Raw genomic sequence first — 12,200 nt, 5'->3', positions numbered from 1 at the left:
GGATTCTCATAAATGATGTTTTCAATTATGGATTTACCATAGGGAGAAAATTAATAGATGTGTGGTCAGACCAGCAGGCTGGGAAGTTAGTGTCTGGACCTATTCCTTCTTCTCTGCTCTGGACTTACTGTGTGATGTTGGCCCAAACAGTTAACCTCTCTGGACCTCAGCTGCTACATCTGTAAAAGAGGAACATTGTTTGTCAGATGCCCTGCAGCGGTTGAGATGAAGATCTGGCCTCTGAGAAGAGAAATAAGGAAAGGGCAGTGGAGGAGAGCAGCAGGGGAGAAGGAACCGATTCCACTGACTCTCCAGGCCTCGACTCCTGGCCCCTCCTCAGGCCTGATGTTTGTAATCTGCGACTCCACGCTGACTTGGCCTGTTGCTCAAAAATATTGAAAGCAAATATTAACTCAAGATAGTGCAACACGAGCCATGCAAAGGCCAATTAACCCGGAGAAAGAAAACACCACCATATTTTAAAGTGATGGCACACGTCTGCTTCCAGAACCGTCCTCAATTCCCAGTGTGTGGCCACGAGGACCCGTTGGGGAAATGAATGCAGGGGTATCTCGGGGCGCCTCGGAGATCATGTCAGATCTGTGCACTGTCCCCATTTGCTCAACTCTTCATCGCTGATAAGGTGCTTGTTAGAGGAACGGGAACTAAATTTATAGCTGGCTTCTGTGGAGCCAATTTACATGCTGTGCGGCTGGAGCTTGGAACTAAGGAAACGCGCTGGAAGCCAAAATTGGCTTTGTGGCTCCAGTTCCCGGGCTCGGCACCACCTGCCTCCAATCAAACTGTCCAATTACAGGAAACGATTGTTTTCTTGCTTTCTGGGAAGGAAAGAAATTCATCCAGAAAAGGATGGATTTCTAAATGTTTCTTCTTCTCCTTAAAAAGAAAAAAAGATAGGAAAAAAAAAAAAACCCAACAAATTCAAAACATCAACAACATTCTGGGGGAGAAAGTGTTTCCCTACCAAATTATTTCAGAGTTCAAAAGCCAGAATGTTGCCTCCGCCCGCGAGTGTTTTTGACCACAGACACCTGATCGGTAATTACCTCTTCTAATAACGTTATTAGCCATTCAAAAGAAAGGCTCTCTTTTAACATGTGAGGCACTAATTAAAGACTGCGAGTCTCACAGGTGAAATCTTGCAGAAAGTACGAGTTTGAAGTCAAAGAATTTAGCGATCTACCTCGGCATAATTACACTTTCTCCTCCAAATAAAATCTTGCACTCGAGACAATGGAATGAGGGCAATGATACCATTTATCTTGGAGCTCACGTCTCTTTTCTTTAAACCCTAATTTGACTTAGTGAAGCTGACTCGGCCGACAGGGTTAAGATGGCACTGAAGGAGCTGAAAGGCAAGACGCCCCTGGCCATACCAGGATGGCACTCAGTGTGCCCTGGGCATGGGTGACAATCGCGGTTCAGAATCTCCACGGGGCGATATTTTAATGGAACTAACAAATAAACTGTATTGATGTGTTTCTAATGCATCACAGGCTTTTCTTGAAAAAAAAAAAAAAGGCAAGACAGCCTGCTATTTTATGATTTGGTAAAAATAACGATCTGATGAAAAACACTGGTGTTTCCACATCATTCCTTGGTAAGGCTCCTGGGTTTCTGAGGCCACCTCCAAGAGCTCACATACACAACCTGGGCTTTCTCACTGCACTTGCCATTAACTGGAGTTAGCAGGAGAGTAATGTCATTCTGAGGGAGTGCTCCACACAGGACCTCAGCTTCTAAGAACTGCAGGCTCCCTCTCCGGGAAGCCTGCCCTGTCAGACGGTGGGGACCACCTCTTAGGTTTCTGTACCTCTGGTCCTGCTGGGCTCTTGTTCCTGCATCCGTGGCTTTTGGCTTCTTTGTGGATACAGACTTGTTGGGGACCAGGCCGTTTTCCTTCTACTGGCTCAAAATGAATGTGTGGATAAGTTGGTGCTGGTAAAAATGAAGGAGAAAATTCCTCCTGTTTTTCTGGATATTTTCTCTGAGCTAGTCCTCTCTTGGTCCCCTACATATTGGTGTGCCTTAGGACCCACTCTCAGCCCCTGCCCCATACCTCTAACATCCCCCGGGGGTTCTCATGCACTTCTGTGGTTTCACCTGTGGCCTGCGCTCCCCCAACCCAGAGGCCCATGTTCTGTCCTGTTGGCTGGCGAGGACTTGGGGCCAGGTGGGGATCACCAAGAACACAGTCTCCAGAACTGGGTTCCCATGCAGAGCCCCGTTCGTATGAAGGGGGACCTTACTGAACCTCCAGAGCCTTACTTTTCCTGAAATGGGGGAGGGGGTGTGTGCTACCGGCGAGGCAGTGCCCGGAACCGCTAAGTGGAAGCCCCGCTTCACCTGTCTCTAGCCCGGGTTCTTCCTGACATTTCCATGCGTCAAGTACAGCACTTACTGGCTGCCAACCCTGGACTCGCCCCGGCCAGCATGGCAGCCACATGTGGTGGCTCAAATTGAAGTTAATGAAAATGGAATAAAATTTAAAATTCAGTTCCTCGGTTGAAAGAGCTGTATTTCAAGGGTCCACTGGCCGTGTGCTTACGGCTGCTTTTTTGGACAGCACAGACTTATCAGTCATTCTAGAAACACCGCAGCAGAATTCCACTGGGCCACACTGCTCCTGATGTTTCACTAGGTGTCTCAGATCTGCCCTGTGATCGGCACCACCCAGCGGTTTGAGCCGGCCGCTGGGGCGGACATGGGCAGCCTGGAGTTAACAGGAGACCCAGGGAGCACATGGCCTCAGATCACACTTCCTGGCTGTGTTGTCTGAATTGCTTTGTGTCTCAGTTTCCTCATTCGCAAAACCCTTGGAGCCCAGGACCTGCCAGGATCCGTGGAGATTAAACTTAGCCCGTTAGTGGGGGACGGGGCACTGGTCGCGTGAGAGCTGTGCCTGTTCCCTGGCATCCTGGCTCCTCAGTGTGGGCCTCTCCCACCTGCCTTCCTCCTGCCGTCCCCCCGAGTCCCTAACCTACTGTCCCTCCTGAGGCAGGTGGTTCTGTCCTGAGTGCCATCTCCACTGGTGCCACCTGCCGCCTCATGGGCCCCAGCCACCTCCACTTCCAGCTCCGGCAGGGCCTGCTGCTTGTCTCCCTCAGGGGCACCGAGAGCCAGGGTTTCTCCAGGGCAGGGCTGAGCCGAGCTGTCCCTCGCTCCCGGGGCCTGGCTTGCGGGCGGCCTCTGGAAGGCCCCAGAAAGTCTCCACTGAGTGAAGGGATCTGGTTTCACTCAGCAGATCTGTGCTCCTCCCCACACGCGCTGCTGTATTCAGAAGAATAGATTCAGATATTGAAATCTGCCGCTTCACCGGTGCGATGGTGACTCAGGGGATAATTGCCACATGGGGGCTTTCCAGCAACCTAGTTAGAAGAAGCCGCACGGCAACCTTCCCACCCTCGGGGTGACCTACTTCTCAGTTCCTGTAGCCTCAACATCCATCGCTGCAGAATTCTGATGAGCCCCGGCAATTTCACTGCTGGTATTTGATGAGAAAAGGGAATTGAAATGTAGGTGACTGATTGGGACCGACCTGGAGAAGCTGTCGGAGGTCGGGTTCTTTTTGATGACGGAAGCTGGTCTGTGCGAGGGGACTTCCTGGGACCCTGCAGCGCTGCCCAGAGGTTCTGATTGTTTCCCGAGGTTGGGGAACATGAAGGCTGCCCTGTTACCCTGGCCTGGGAGATAGAGGGGCTCTCGCAGCCGCTCGGGGTGAGTTTTCCAATCGGAATGAAGCATCTTTAGCTGTTCTCCACCGGATCCTTATTTTGCCTCTCAGGGCTGAAGTTGACCTTGAACTCTGGAGTGCTGTCTGAATGAGCCGCGGAGGGCAGGACTGGCAGCGCCTAGGCTGCCGGGCGACCCTCCTCCACCAGCAACCCGGGGGGGGGGGGGGGGGGGGCGGGCAGACGCAGAGAGAAGCAGTGAGGCTCCTTGGCCAGGTCCTTCTCCTTCCTTTCTCCTAACTCTTAGTCATCAGGAGGTCCCCTCCTCTGTGCATACTTTTCTGAAAATCCCCATCCCTGTCCCAGGCCACGTGGACATAGACCTCCCTCCTGGGCCTCCCGGCGGCCCTTCCAGCAACTTCCTTGATTGTGTTTTCCTGTTCTAGGCTCAGCTCCCACAGGCTGGGCAACCCTTGGGGGCAGGCAGTCTGCTGATCACTCCTCAGCTGGGCCAGGGACACTGGACCTACGGCAGATGCCACAGAGTGAGTACCAGTCCCGGCTGAGCTAAGAACAGAGCAGAAGCTGGCCTCTGCCCTGAACGGACAGAACCCGTTCTAGGGGTGGGACCTGGGCTGCCCGCCTGACTCATTCCTTATAGGGGGAACTGGGTGGCGGCTGTCAGGCAGGCTGTGTGCTGGGTTCTAGAAAATAATGCAACACACCTTGCACTTCAGGTGCCCCCGTGGCTTTTCATCTATGGCTCCCAGTGCTTGTGCACATAGGGCCAGGCCTGTAGGAGGTGGAGTTAGGCAAGACCTGGTCTGAATGGTTGCTAGGTCTTTAAATGGGACGGTTACATGACTTCTCTGACTCAGGGGTTCCATCTAGTAAGTGGGTTTAATGATATTGTCCATATATCCGTGGAAAAAAACCTAGAGGAATGCCGTCTGGCAGATGGAGGCATAAAGAAAATGTGGTATAAACGTACCGAGGAATGCTATTTGGCCTTTAAAAGAAACTGTGCTACGTGACACGCACAAAGCTTAAGGACCTTATGCCGAATAATGGTTAGAGAAAGACAAGTTCTGCATGAATGACGTCACTCACTGAGGCATCTGAAACAGTCAGATGCATAGTCAAGGAGAGGGGATAATAGCTAGTTACAGGAGGCAGAGAAAGAGGGGACGTTACTGATCAATGGGCCAAAGTTTTCAGTCAAGTGAGAAGGAAAAGCTCCAGAGATCCAGGCATGCACGGCATTGCTGGAGCCCACCACAGTGCCTGGCACATGTGCACAGATGTTAAGAGGGCAGGTCTCTGGCTAAGAGTCCTTACACAACACAAAAAAGCCCCTGCACGGGAGTTACAAGCATAAGCCTGACCTGTGCTATGATATCAAGTAAGTGTCTGATAATCAGCAGCTATTCATTGCCATGTCGTCATTATGAGATGGTTAGATGCATGGGTGACAGACAGGGTAAATGTTGACTGATGGACACAGAGGGAATAGCTACTAGATAAGGATATACGGATTGACTTCTTTTCTAATCTCTTTGAGCCTTGAACTTTGTGGAAAAGACTTAGGCCTTGATTTCTGACCTTCACAAATCACAATACTGATTAGACTTTGTTTCTGTTAGGTAAGGCTAGATAAATGAGCTACTGATAGTTTTTTGGAGTCAAAATATATTTTCATTTGCTAATTTCTGTCAACAGGCCAAAAGCTTTTCTTAAGTAAACAATTATGTTTTTAGGGAAGTGTAAGTTAAAGTGCTGTTCCCAATTTTGCTAAACGTGCACGCCCTCTAACTGTCATTTATCCGACACGCACTCGGCTTTAGTTGCTGCTAACCCACGGCGCTCTCACCAGCAGACACACAGGAACGGATGCAGGCTGCAAGCCAGAGGGGCGAGGGGGAGCCCCTTGCAGCCCCTGCCCTTCGCCCCCCACAGAGGTCAACGGAAGTAAGGAAGTGACCCTCCACGTGTGCCCTTCAGTCTCCTAGGGTGAGGACCAGGGGATGAATTCCAACTATGAGGAAAACAATTAAATGCTTACAAAATTTGAAGAAAACTTAGGAAACCTGTTTTAGCTGTGTAATGGAGCTGTCACCTGTTAGCTGAGGGATAGCAGGAGCCTCTTCCCAGAGTGCTCCCCAGTATTCTGCCTTTGCCCCAGAGCCCCCTAAACCAGACCTCGGGGTCATCAGTGTCTCCCTCCTGATCCAAGACTGCTGCTTACGGTTGAGCAAGCTGATGTCCCTGTCTGCCTCAAGAAGGCCACTGCTCATGGCAGGGGACCACCACCAGGGGCTCCCCAAATTTTCAGTCTTCAGGGGGTTGGGGGTGGTTGGCTTCCTGTAGAATAGGCTGAATGGACTGTCCCCAAGACCCTAGGTCTGGAGGGGTCTGCTGCCCCGATACCCCTACCTCATGTCTCCTGAGCAGCTCTGTGGCTCTTTTTCCTCTTGGGGCAAAAAGCCGGGCCAGCAGGGAAGACACCGTGGTCCTCTATGCTCCACTGTCCTCCCGATACAGGATAATGGCTCCCTTGCAAAGCACCCATGGTGCACACGGATCCTGCTGTGAGTGAGTGAGTGTGGTGCCGGAGCCACGGCGGGCGGACCTCAGCTTGTGCCTAAAATCCAGTCGCGCTCATGAAGCGGTGAACAATGACAGCAAGACTAGGTGATGACTTCCTGGAGAGCAACGTAGCAGGACTGACCAGGGGACTTAAAAACGCTATAGCCTTTTAACTCCTAGGAATTCACTTTCAGGAAATAGGTTTTTAAAGATCTAGGTTTAAGGATTTTCATTTTAAAATTTAATTGGAGATCAACAACCTTAATAACCAAGATAGAAGATAAATAAATCAATAAATCCTGGTATTTACATACACGTAATAAACTATTTTAAGACCATGAAAGTATAAAGTATAATTAATGATATAGGAAGATATTAATGTTGAGATATTGGGTTGAAACTATTAGATATAAAATTGTAGATATAACATCATCTCATCATGTAAAAAGCATAAAAGTGTACGTGTGCGTGTGAGTGTGTGTGTGTGTGTGTGTGTGTATGAAAGAGTCATGTGCCAATTAAAGTCTCTAATGCTCCATCACATATAGGATGATGGTCCCATAATATTATGATAAAGCTGAAAGATTGCTATCATCAAGTAGCCATTGTAACATTGTAGCTCAGTGTCATCATTCACATGTTTGGGGTAATGCTTGTGTTAAAAACCCATGTGGATAGAAGGATACTTACCCTGTGTTCTGGCTGCCTACAGAATTCTGCGCAGTACCATGCAGAGCAGTAGGCTGTGTGTCCTAGTCTGTACCACCCAGCTTTGTCAAGGATACCCTGGGATGTCCACACAAGGTCACGATCCCCTAAGAACACATTTCTCAGTCCTCCTGGACCCTCAATGCTCAGAGGCTGCCAGGTGAGCACCTGACCATGCTTCTTCAGGGAACCACTGTGTCACTGTTTCCTGGCTGAAAGGAGGGCAGACGGGTGATGGGCCATCCTGGCGACAGGAATATGCACCATTGCAAAATAATCTCATGCTGGCACGGTTGGCGCGTTGCGGGCAAGAACAACATAGCACAAGGCCAAATGCAAATTGTTTTAAAACACACAAATGAGCTCGGTTCAGGTGGTGCCAAAGAATTCTCCATTTCAGCAGAGAGTTATTTTGTGCACTTTTACTATGATCTTCCAATAAAAACGCAACTGTTCGTGGAGTCATTAAGCTACACTTTTAGAAGCTGCTGTCAAGGAAAGCAGGCCACACGTTTAACCTGGTTTGCAAAACGGATCTTATTTGCTTTTGTCAAAGCCACATCAAACCTTCAAATCTGTGGGCTCTCTTTTTCATTGTGAAATCATTACTCTGAACATTTAGACTCAATTTGATTAAGTGGCAGCACTAGCCACACAAGTGCCTATGAGCACTCGGGTAAGCGATGGGGCTCCTGACCTCAAGGAGCTGCCAAACAGGGTGCTGTTGGGAAAACAGGGCTGTGGGTGCCATGAGGGGTCAGCAGGTGGAGGATGTGGAGCCCACAACCAGCGTCTCGGCTGTGCAGGGCTGATTCAGCCTTCCACCTGGGCAGTGCCTGAGCTGAGGAGGGCCCTGTCCTTGCCTTAAGGTTTTGCTGTCACAGTTCTGAAATCTTGCGTAAGTATAAACATGCAACTCTGTATTTTCATTCTGCACCAAGTCTGTTTCATTTTCTTCCTGGACACACAGCCAGACCACAACTCTGTGTGTCCAGTCCAGCTTCCCTTGCAGTTGGGTGTGGCCAGGTGGGTGCCATCATATCAATGGAATATGAGTGCCACCTGCACACCTGGCCCATTAGCATTTCGGTGCAGGGTCCTCTGAAACACACACCTGAGCTTAGTCCTAGTGGTGCAGAGAAGTTCTGGAGAATTCAGCAGAGGGTTATGCCATGCACTTTCATGTGGTCCAGCAACAATACAAATGTTTCCGTAGCCATTAGGTTGAACTTCTAGGAGATGCTCTCAAGGGAAACGAGCCACTCTCCCTATTTGGCTAATTGGGGTGTGACTTTGGAAGTCACAGGTTGAAGACAGCACAGCTTGGGCCTGGACCTCTGAATAACTGCATAGGGCAGAGCTTGCTGTGTCTCCTGCCTTGTCCCAGCCACTGGAAATGCCCAGGACTGTTACAGGAGCACAATGTGGGCATCTCTCTCATTGGGAGCTGAGGTTCCTGCAGCCGGGCCTGGGATGGGGCCCCTGGGATGGGGCTTTCTCAGAAGGCTCTCAGAAACTTCCTCTCTCAGCTTGTTGGCCAGAGTTGTCTTATATCCTTTCCTAACCTGTCCCAGCAAGGGGAGAGGAATTGTCATGATCAACCTCAACTAATAAGGACTTACTCCCTGGGTGGGCCACTTGCTCCACATCGATGGCTCCCCACATCTGGGAAAACTGCACTTCAAATAGTGAGTGGTGAGAGGGACTTGCCATGGGGTAGGTGGTCGACAGTGTCTGCCATGGGGGAGAAAAAGGAGAGGTTTAAAAAATAATAACGAGGTAAATATTTGTTTTCTATTTTGTACATGTACAAATATGTAACAATGAATCCCACCCTTAGGTACAACTACAATGCACAATAAAAATATAGAAAAAGGAAAAACCAAAATAAGAAAAAAGTGTGTTTTGAAGCTTCTAAAGACAGAGAGTGACCAAATCTTTTATTATTATTTTTTGAGCAATAGATTATTCTTATATTCTTGCACATGGAACGGTTGTGTGTATGTGTGTAACACAATTACACATGTTTCATTGGTGAGACAAACCTTCACCATAGCTTTGAAGTTTATGTAGAAATCAGAATGCACCATGGAGATCTAATCCACAGTCGCATCCTCAACACTCTTCCCTCTCGATGGACTGGGAGCTGGGTGCAGCCAGCTGTCGGGCCAGGAGCTGTGCAGCAGCGGCCGAGCGCTTTGGAGTGGTCTCCATTTCTGGACAAATCATGTTCCCTTTTAATGTTTGGTTTCTCTACCAGGAGTGAGTGTCAGAGGTGGCGAGTCACAGCACACCTGACATTAGACTGTATTGTTTTAATAGCGAGGGTTCATTGTGACCATCAGGAAGGCTGGGGAAGAGCTGGTCCACAGGTTCAACGACAGTAGCACTCGTCCGCGCTTCAAGACCCACTCTGTCGCTATTTGTCCAGCAAAGTTTCTAGACAACGGCCTCACGGCTTTGGTCTTTTGCCCAGAACTGGTTGACACACCACCCTTAGCTCCCAGGGAGGCTGGAGACAGAGAAGCAGCTGGCAACGTTGGCTTAGGTCACTTGTGGTCCACCACTTGGAGCTGGGCCCATGGCTGCTCTGCACCAAAGTGGGTTCTTCCAGCGAGAAGCAAGGGAGGAATGGGCCTCCAGTATGCAGCAAAGGGCGCAAGAAATGCCACAGTCCTGAGTCCACAGAGAAGTCTGGGGTGAGTTTGTCACAATCAGGCAGCTGGGATTTCAACCTCTCCTGGAAGTTCAAGGAGGAATGTTTATGTTGATATATGCAGTGCTGGGGTTCAAAGCCAGGAGCTCACGCTTGCTAGGCTAGAGTTCTACCACTGAGCCACATCCTTAGCTGGTGACCTTTTTGGATACAAATAAGAATCATAGCACGATGAAAACCAGAGCAGAGTTCACATCTCAGCTGATGCTGGTTCCACACTGAATCCACAGTCTTCTTGCAGCCGATGTTTGATCCTCTGTGAATCCAGCCCCTATAACTTGATCAGATTGTTCCTGATCTCTATGGTGGGGCCCAAGGGCTGTGGCTGATGACCTGTCCCATCTACTAGACCACCAACAAGCACTTGACCTTCATATCTGAGCTCCTCCTGCCGTCTAGCATCTTGCTTCCCTTGACTCCCCTGCACTTCCTTCACATTCTTTGCCTCCTAAGTGATATGGACAGCTCTGTTCAGTTGTCCCCCTCAATGTCCCTCTGGAGAGGGCTGCCTAGCAGGAGCACAATGGGAGCCTCAACTGGAAATCAGCCTGCAACTGGAAATTGATTAGTAGACATTTTAAAAAATGGTAAATGTGCAACAATTTATTAAATGCTATAGTTTAGTTAACCTGATAGGTTGAAAATGTCATTTTAACATGTGATCAGCAAAAAAACTTTCATACTAAGTCTTGGAAATCTGTTGTGTTCCTTGCACTCCACACGTCGTGATGTGACTTAGCCACGGCTTCAGTGATTGCAAACTGCATGTGGCTAGTGGCTACTACACAAACTGTGCAATTCTGGAGGACAGACACCAGCTTTAGGAACTGCAGAGCAGACCCTTAACATATACCTACTGAATGAATACAAACAGCCACTCCGCCAGGAGCAGGTCTTTCTTAAACAGAGGGTGCAGGGTCGACCAGAGAGCTCTGGAGCAGTGTGTGTGGTGATCAAGAACTTGAACCCGCATTCTCAGCCCTTGGGTGTGGCTACATTAGGAGTTGACCCAGATCCAGTCACTCAGCCTCTTTGTGTCTCTGTTTCCTCATCTGTAAAGAGAGACAGCAGTGTCTGTCTGCAAGATGCTGAGCAGATTAAGTGACCAGTGTAGACAAAATGCGGACTGCCTGGCACAGGGTGGGCGTGTAAGAAGCCATGGCTGTGGTGATTTTAAGCTAGACATTCTGTGAGTCACAGGGAGACTTGGTTTTAGTGGTAAGAGTATAGTTTGGTGAGGGCAGCGCTGGTCCTCATGATTGCTGTGCCCTATTAACAGGACTCTTGCAGGATTCTACCTGCTTGGGAACTGTCCTGGGGACCTCAAAGGAATTTGTGGTGTTTCTGCTTTGGGCTATGGCTGGGGTAAGTCACACTGCCAACCCTCGGGCCCAGTGAGCAAGGGTGCCAATGAGGCCGTCCTGGCTCTGGGAATCACCCACGGCTCATTGTCCCTCCAAAGCCTGAGGGCTCGCAGGAACAGATCAGCTTGTGCAGCCAGGTGCCTTCCGAGCAGGCTGGAGACCTGACCTGCTCTGGCCATCCCTGTCCTCCTGCCCAGCCATCCCCACGTGCTCCACCTCTCCTCTGTCCTCCTCCTCCGCTGCCCCTGACTTTTCTCCTAAATCGACAGACTTGGAACTTGGTAGTCGTAAGCAATAGAAACCAAGTGTTTCATTATCATAACCCAGTTTTGAAAACGAAAAATGGGCAAAATGAGCCAGACGCATAGTGGCATTAAGGAAAGTAAAGGTTAACTTAATTAAAAAGCTTCTTTGTGGTATCAGGCAGGAAGTGAAACAGCTTTAAATGGCAAACATTTCTCAATCATTGAATGCACCAGTAATCTTGGCATTCTTTCCCCTTTGTTCCCTTAAAGAAAAAGAGTGCCCAGACCCAACTCAGAGAAGATGGGAGGAAGGATGGAGTCAGCGCGTTGTCCTGGGGCCCTGAAGAGCAGAGTCCCGGGCGAGTCCCACCAGGAAGCTCTGCAGGGCTCGAGGTTGGAAGGAGTCTCACGTGCAGGTTCAGTTCACGTCCTGCTGGATGACAGTGGCTGGGTGGCCCCTGGTGGACTGTGGGCTCTGTGTCACTCTCTCTCTCTGTGTCACTGATGGAGGCACCATAGGTGTGGGATTTTCTATGTTAGCCTGCAAGTTCACTTGCTGGGGACAGCAGCCCTCACAACTAGTACGTTCTGCTCTTGCCAAACACCGTTGTCCAGATTTCTATGCAACTTCGTTTCTTTACACAGAAAATAAAAACCCAGAGAAGCATGATTGGCTAAATCTTTTCCTGAAGAAAAAATTGCACTCACTTATTGAGTGCCAAACCCATAGAAATGGAAGGGAAGCCGGAAGATGGATGCCACTGATAGACTCTTGCTTAGTTGCACTTTTTAAGATTTATTTATAGATGTCAAACAGGATATGGCATATGGGAGGTGCTCAGTAAGTACTCCTTAATTGATTAAAACAGAGAAATCTCTTTGGAGATCT

General features: G+C 49.3%; 1 long non-coding RNA gene across 4 annotated transcripts; it reads left to right on the top strand.

Moving 5' to 3' along the window:
- The first annotated feature begins 3,409 nt into the window (after positions 1 to 3,409).
- LOC114094655 (uncharacterized) lies at positions 3,410 to 11,981 on the top strand. Of its 4 annotated transcripts, none has more exons than XR_011704297.1 (4): positions 3,410 to 3,738; positions 4,139 to 4,237; positions 10,982 to 11,067; positions 11,582 to 11,981. It is a non-coding gene; the product is annotated as an uncharacterized lncRNA (long non-coding RNA). The 4 variants fall into 4 exon arrangements; XR_011704298.1 differs by lacking the exons at positions 10,982 to 11,067; positions 11,582 to 11,981 and adding exons at positions 5,566 to 5,702; positions 6,234 to 6,606; XR_011704296.1 differs by lacking the exons at positions 10,982 to 11,067; positions 11,582 to 11,981 and adding exons at positions 5,537 to 5,702; positions 6,234 to 6,606.
- The last annotated feature ends 219 nt before the right edge of the window (positions 11,982 to 12,200 follow it).

This window comes from Marmota flaviventris, chromosome 14, assembly GCF_047511675.1.
Source record: "Marmota flaviventris isolate mMarFla1 chromosome 14, mMarFla1.hap1, whole genome shotgun sequence".
Classification (NCBI taxonomy): Eukaryota; Metazoa; Chordata; class Mammalia; order Rodentia; family Sciuridae; genus Marmota; species Marmota flaviventris.
The sequence above is the reverse complement of the archived record's forward strand: the minus strand, read 5'-3'. Positions and strand labels throughout refer to the sequence as shown.